We start from the raw sequence: 8,174 nt of genomic DNA, 5'->3' as shown, positions 1-8,174 counted from the left end.
AAACTAGGCAACAAGAACTTTGGTTCCTTCATTTCACGAGATGTAGAAAATCTTGAAGCAACCTTTTATCTTTGGAAATTATGCATAGCACCAATACTACATCAAATGGATCATCAACATGAATTGGTAACGTATGGAAGAAAAGTATAATCTTTCTCAAAGACAATATACGGGTTTTGTACACCGCCTCGATCTTGTTGTTCCGTTTTGGCGTGTTTGTTAATCCGGGATTTCTTCGATATGAAGTGAGGTGGAATAAGAGTATTTCTTGGAAATTAAGGTATAAATTTTATTCTTCTTGGTATATTTAAATTCGTCTAGGTCATAGCTAAATTGTGGGATGAGAATTATGGAGTTAATAGTAGGAAATCGTATTTTGACATTGTTGTTGTTGTATTGACTATTTGGTAATTTTCTAAGTTATGTTGTTGCTGGAAATTTTTGGATTAAATTGAGTATATAGTTGGTGTAGTCATTGATATGTTTTTTGAAGGAAAGAAAAGATTGGAGAAGTATGGTTGATAATCGTAGCTGAGCTTTCTGCTCGTTGTACAGTTGTTTGGGTTGTAAAACTGGTTATAGGAGTTGCTAGTTGTGTTGTTGTAGTACCTTGCCTATGGTAGTATTGAGTAAATGATAAGAACATGGGAAAATACTGACCATTTCATTATAGTATAGGTTATCTTCTGTTATGCGATTAAGAGAATTGTTTGTATGGTTGACAATAGTATTATTCTTGTTATCGTATAGATCGTGAAGCAGATACGAGTTGAGCTCTTGAGCTAGTGGGTTAAGGCCAGGTATGTTAAGGCTAATCCTTCCTTCTTTTGGCATAATCCAAGTAATGATACGTAAACGTAATGTGATTTCACAAATGATTCTACTCTTAGTAGTTAAGAATGTCTACGTTATTCATTTTTGTAAAATGATATTCAAAGCATGCCTAAGTATGTCCCTAACTCTCTATTGAGGTATGCAATAAAGATGTTAATGTTCATAATATAGTGTTATATGCATCTTCATTTACCACCGTGTTACGGCCGGTCGGGCAGTCATGCATTTACCGGCGAGCTACGGCCGGTCGGGCAGTCATGCATTTACCACCAAGCTACGGCCGGTTAGGCAGTCATACATTTACCACTATGCTACGGCCGGTTGGGCAGTCATGTATTTACCACCGAGCTACGGCCGGTTGGGCAGTTACGCATTTACCACCATGCTACGGCCGATCGGGCAGTCATGCATTTACCACCGTGCTACGGCCGGTTGGGCAGTTACCACTAGTTGGACAATTATATATTTACCACCATACTACAGCCGGTCGGGCAATTACTACTAGTTGGGTAGTTATACATTTACCACCGAGCTACAGCTGGTCGAGCAGTTACTACTGATCAGTTGGACAGTCATGTTACGATATGGAATATAGTCCCAAAGAGAGGCATTATATATATAAGTATAATTAGTATGCATATACGATGGCACTTCAAAGGTTCAGGTTGATTCTTATATCTCTTTCATTAATGTTGACTTATTGTTATGTTTTAAGTCTGCCTTACATACTCGGTACATTATTCGTACTGACGTCCTTTTTGTTGTGGACGCTGCATTCATGCCTGCAGGTGTAGGAAATTAGTTTGGCGAGCCCTCATAGTAGACGAGGTTATTCAACGAAAGATCGGTAAGACTCCACTTCATTCGGAGTGCAGCCGAGTTGATAAGTCATCATGTTAGAGTTTTACTGCAGACTTATGGGTAGGTCGGGGCTCTATCCCGTTTGATGTAAAATACTCCTAGAGTCTTTGTAGAGATAGGTTCATTATGTACTGAGGCCTTCACGGCCCGTGTGTATTCATGTTTTAAGTACGATGGTTAGCTGATACAACATTTGCCCACTTACAATTATACATTACGAGTTGTGGCCATGTTTCCCCATGATGGTTATAGAAAGAATGCGTTTAGCCAATTCGACCTATGTATGTTCTTGTTTTGGTCGAATGATCATGAGTTACAAAGTTCTTCGCTCGGGGAAGTAAGGCACCGGGTGCCAGCCACGCCCCCTCCCCAGGTTTGGGGCGTGACAATATTCAACAATCTCTCTAATTTTAATTGCCTCAGCGAATGACTTCCCCGTAGCAGACATTATATTTTGGAAGTAGTCTGGCTATTGGGCCTGCATAAAGACCGTAACAATTTCCAACTCATCCACGAAAAGAAGAAACCCATCTAATGGTAATTCACGGAAGCTTTTCGTGGGTTTCTTCTTCAAATTGGGCATAGAATTTCTATCAGGAGCAATGTCCATGTTGTACTGGAACTGGCGGACAAAGTCTCGGGCTAGGTCATCCCAGACATGCCTATGGGTGATATCTTGATCCATGTACCACTCAAAAGCTATTACGGTAAGACTCTCCAAAATAAGCCATTAATAGTTTCTCTTTCCCACCAGCGCCCCTCAGTTGGTTACAATACCGTTTTAGATAAGCGATCGGGTCTCCGTGCTCGTCGTATTTTTCAAATTTCAGTGTCTTAAAACCCGCTGGCAAGTGGACGTAAGCAAACATACACAGATCCAAGTACGCGACACTATTTTGGCCGCTTAGGCCTTGCATATTTTTCAAGATCTGTTCCAAACTCTTCATCTTCCGAGCCATTTCCTCATGCTCGGGATTCTTAATAATTCTTTCTTGTTCGACCGGAAACTCATATTGTGGAGGTTAAGTAAATGAGTCCGAGGTGACATAGGTTATTTCTAGTTGAAATTGTGGACATTGAAAGGTGAAAGTTGGAGGCTCAACATACGACCGAGGTATAGTTGGTTGTGTTGTAGTGAATACTGGTGTTGTAGAGAACATTGCTGGCGGTGCCCTTGAAACCGGCGCCTAGGGGCGAACCACAGAAGGCATTTCGGGGCCACTGTTTGTCATTGGGATGTATCCATATGGGATAAAAGGGTTGGTCATAGGGACGTTAGTAGCCCCGCCTGGTCTAGGGTTCAACTCAAGAAATCCAGGGATAGCACTCGGTGGTTCCTATCCGTTAGAGCATGTATCCCACATTTCTAGCATACGGAGCCATAACATTCTATTCTCTTCAGCCGTAGCTAACTCTGCGTTGGAATAGTCGGTGCCAGGCTATCCTCGGGGTTAATAATCGGCAGATTACTTTCGGCGGTCATAGGAACCTTTCCTTTTGATCTAATGAAGTATGGATGGGAAACCAGAATACCAACAAAATCAACCACCCAAATAGAACCTGACTTTGGGGACACAAACAAAAATTGTTAGTTCAAAGCATTTAACAGAAAGGAAATAGCACGTTGGGATGCAATGCACCTAGCAGTTAAACGCTTCTATCATGTCTTTGAATGGTCGCATATTTCATCCCGACTTTAATTGTCCCCTTCCACTCTGTAACTATTTTCTTTCATTTCCCACTCTCTTTTGGTTTTACCTCTCTCTTTATTTTTGAATTTTAGGGAAAGTTTCATAAGTGGGCAATATTTAAGAAGTAATTATACCAACCTAGCAGGGCTACTTAATAAACAAAGATGGCAGTAAAATAATTATAAAATTAACAAAAACGTATCCGCATATCTCGCCCACTCAACCCCATTAACTATTTTTCTATTTTATCGATAAATATCCAAAAAAAGGACTAGATCCCCTTGTTGCCTTTGGCACAGTACATCACAATGGACACTTGCATATGGCTGTAATATTTGTCTAAGTTTATATGTGTTATCCACTATTGCATCTATTAACTGTATTATGTGTTATGTTATATACATTGTATAAATAGTAATATAATGTGTATTTAAGTGTGAATATAAAGATATATAAATTTTTTGTGAATATAAAGATATATAAATTAAAAATACATGATATATAAACTGTATAATCATATTTATAATGTGTATATAAGTGTGAATCAAAGTATATAAATTAAACATACTTGTTATTTAAGTTAAAATATCACATCCTACAATATAAAAATACACTGTATATATACTAGGAAAAATATACGGTATATAATATGAATTATATGATTTATACAAATATAATTTCTTAAAAATTATTATAAATTATACTAGATAAATAGATGGTATATAATATGTCAATTTTGTATTCTTTAATTCATCACTTTTAGCAAAACTATAATGAATGAAGACTTCGTAAAAAAGTAAAAGATGAACAATAAAAGGCAACTACTGGAATGTTCACATGAGAATAGCAGCTATTCAAATTTGTTCCATCCCTATTTCATATGAGAATAGCTCTATTTTCCTTACATTTGTTTCTTCTTATTTTCCTTTTTTCTTTGTTTTCTAAAAAAATGCCTCTTGGTATAATAATACTATCATAAGCAACTGCGATATTCTGATAGTTACACATTGTATAATTATGGTATCATGTGTATTTAAGTATGAATCCAGATATATATAAATTAACAATACCAAATCCTATAATTCACAAAAACTACATGGTATATATATGAACTATAATTATGATTTATACAAAAAATAAGATTTTAAAAACATTAACAATTATACAAGGAATATTTATGGTATATAATATATTCATTATATATTTATGAAATAATTTTGGCATATAGCATATCTAATAAAAATATTTTATTATATAAATGATATGCTAATGGTATAAAGTATATGTGTTTGCGCATGTTTGTTTCAGCTAGAACATATTCTTATATATTTATGGAATAAATAAAAATACATAGCATAATATTCATTATATATTTTTGAACAATGAAAGCCCATTATGGTCCAGTTGAAAATGTAAGATGAGAGGGGTGAGAGAGAATGGAGTGGTCTATATGAAGGGAAGAGAGAGAGATTAGGTTTTGAGGGGGATAAATTAATGAGAACAAATTAGTAATCCACCCCTTAATTAGTGATTCCTTAATTAATGAATCTTTTAAAACATATAGGCAAATAAACGTATGAGTTTTTTAAAACATGCCATAATTGTAAATCAATTTGCTGTTTTTGAAATAAAACAAAAGTAATACCATTTATATTATTAACTCTTTAAAAAAGATCTATCACGTAAAAATCTCTGGATTTTATCACTCTTAATTTCCTCTTTTGTTTTTGTTGCTCTTTGTTTTTTCTCTTCTTTTTTTCCACTCTTTGTTTTTCTCTTTTTGTTTGTTTTTTACTCAGTTTATTTATGGCTATAATCGCATCCAATAGGGATTGCCTACGTATCATGACATCGCATGAACCAGACCATTAAGTAGTTAAGGGATACCAGGAACAAAGTATATTCTTAAAGAAGAAAGAAAATATTTTTGGATTTCGATTTGTTCTTTGGGGAAGTTTTGAAAGAAAGACTTCTAAAGAAAAAAAGAAAATATTTTTGGATTTTGATATTTTTTTCCTTTGAATTTCCGAAAGAATGAATATATTTTTTGGAATTCAAATTTTTGCTTTTTCTTTTTCTTTTTTGCTTTTTTTGTTTTTGAAATTTCTGGATTTTATGTCTCAAAAAAAGAATTGCAGAAAAATATTTTTGAATTTTTTAAAATTTGGGGCCGGACCCGATGAAGGTTGTCTACATATCTCACATCCGGTGAGAACCATACCTGCGTAGTTCGATCAGGTTTTTTAGAAATGGGAACTGGATGACACCTTTGAAAATTTCGGGCTTATTTTGTAACAATCTTCTTGGGGTAAAAATTTTGACAGGGTTTTTGGATTTTGCAAATACCAGGATTTACAGAATTTGGTAAAAAAACTCTCTCCCTTTTTTTCTTCCTTCTAGTTTTCCTTCGATTTTCTTTTAATTTTTAGAAGCCGGTCAACATGCAACAAACCGAATCAAACAAAATGCACAGGTAGCACATAAGATGCATCAGGATGGTCTTGTAATTTTGGGTACACCTGTCCTAAAGGAACCCAACACTTGTGTTTAGTCCCCTAAGTCAAATGCATGTGATGCAAACAAATATTTCTACTAGGAATCCGACATGAGGCTATATTATTCTAGGTTTGAATCTTAGGGATAGTATTTTAGACCTGGCTTACTCAAGCGGACAACTCGAGCCGAGGCGGGAGCAACGTACCAGGGGCACGAAAGTCGATCCGGCCTAGTTACTGAACCAATCTTGTTCTAATTGGTATGACCTCTAATAAAATAATGGGCCACGTGCACGTGTGCACCATAAATACTGAAGACTCAGAAGGGAGGCGTAAGAAGACAGTTTAATACAATTCGAATAATATCAAAGAGGTAAATGAGCGGCATTTAGCACATTAGGCCTACAAACACGTTAATATCATACAATCAATAAAGCCAAGTATAGATTACATTACAAGCTCGAATTCTGAACCCTGAACCAGAGGTTCTGGGTTCTAATCCCCAATAGAGTCGTCAGAGCTACCACACCTCCTTCTTACGGGGAAAGGAGTATTTCCATTTAAAGTTACATTATTGAAATTAGATTTTTTATTTTTATTTTTTAAAGAGTCTCCACTCCGAATTACTTAATTACGGTGTTCCGAGTCACCATTTATTTCAAAATTCCAATTCAAGAAAAATTGACTCTATTTAAAGTATGTGAAACACAGAAGATCGGATAAAGAATTATGTTAACTCGGAAGAAGGTGTTAGGAACTTTCGGATTCTGTGATTTTAGCATGGTCGCTTTACAATCATAACTTAGCTTGATTATCTATTTGTTGCGTATTTTAGACCTATGTGTATTTTATCCCTTTTAACGCTTTTAATTACTTGATTATTAAATTATGGAATTATATTTGAAATGGATCACGTGTGTGAATCTATTTTGTTTATTATGCCAGAAAGCATATCATACGTACGTGTACACAATTAATATCATTTTATTATTGTTAAGATTGTTTTGCCAATGTCGCGCGAACGCGTACCTTGATTCATTTTCAGATCATAATTGTATCACGCGAACGTATATACAATCACGATAATAGATTAAAGCGCGCCTAAAGCATTCTACGAATATTCAAAAGTTGATTAATTTTCTTAGAACTTATTTGAGATTAATGTGAAAGTCCAAAGTTATGCAATGAATTATTTGAAAAAGGCGGTGCATTGTTGCTATTTAAATTACATGGTGATCCGAACTAAACTGGCATTCTTGTTACAAAGTTCTAAAATAATTATAATATCCATGAACTATGTTTAAAGTTCACGTGAACTTGATTAGAGCTGGTTGAGTTTAATGAGCAAAAATTAAGCAAAACTCAAGTCTAAATTATTTGCAATCTAAGGTTGTTCAACATAAAGTCATAGAAAGGAGTTGAAATTAAAGTCACAGCTTATATCTTGTTACCCTTACTTAGATTGAAGCCCAGATTGAAAACATCATGTGAGGCTTGGGCCTTGCAGATTCCATGCAGCCAGGCTCTAGATAAATCGTTCATGATGGAGCCCAGACGCTCCATTTATTAACAAAAAGTAAACTGAGCATGCTTGACCATTAGGCCCAATAAAGTTACCCTACCATGCCAGTGGACCTCAAACAGTTATGAACTTTAGAATCAGAGTACAAAATTATTCGCTACATTACAAAACTAATCAAGTCCCATGCTAAATAATAGTTAATCATAACAGTAAGAAGCTCATAACCTAATTAAATAACATCAATCACAATTAACGAACAATTCTACCAATTACAGCTATCAGTCCGTAACTTGAACTTCAAGGTTTTAACAGTAAACTAATATACAATTATTCCTAATCAATGGGATGAGCAGACATGGAGTCATAGAATTCTCCACTCCTGAAATTGGGACTTATTGAGCTGAGCCTTTTCAAACGTAGACCTGACCAACCGGTGATCAGATCTAACAGTGTGCCATACTCGATGTTATTTAAACATGAATCATCACTTTGACAATAATACATTAGCAGAAAATATTGAACTAATCTATGAGGAATCAGCAATTTGAGCATTTTAATTTAAACACACCAGTAACATCAAGGACTAGCAGAATAAGTACTTTAAGTAGCTTTAAAGCCTAATACATGCTAGATCTATAAAGTTTAACACAAAACATAGCAGGATAACTCAGATTTTCATTTAGGAATGCAATAGAGGATTACAGTTTGGGCATGTACATACCTAAAATACAGAATAACAGCAGAAACTTGACCAAATAAAGGTCAGAAAAA

Source organism: Nicotiana tabacum, chromosome 9, assembly GCF_000715075.1.
Source record: "Nicotiana tabacum cultivar K326 chromosome 9, ASM71507v2, whole genome shotgun sequence".
Taxonomy (NCBI): domain Eukaryota; kingdom Viridiplantae; phylum Streptophyta; class Magnoliopsida; order Solanales; family Solanaceae; genus Nicotiana; species Nicotiana tabacum.
The sequence above is the reverse complement of the archived record's forward strand: the minus strand, read 5'-3'. Positions refer to the sequence as shown.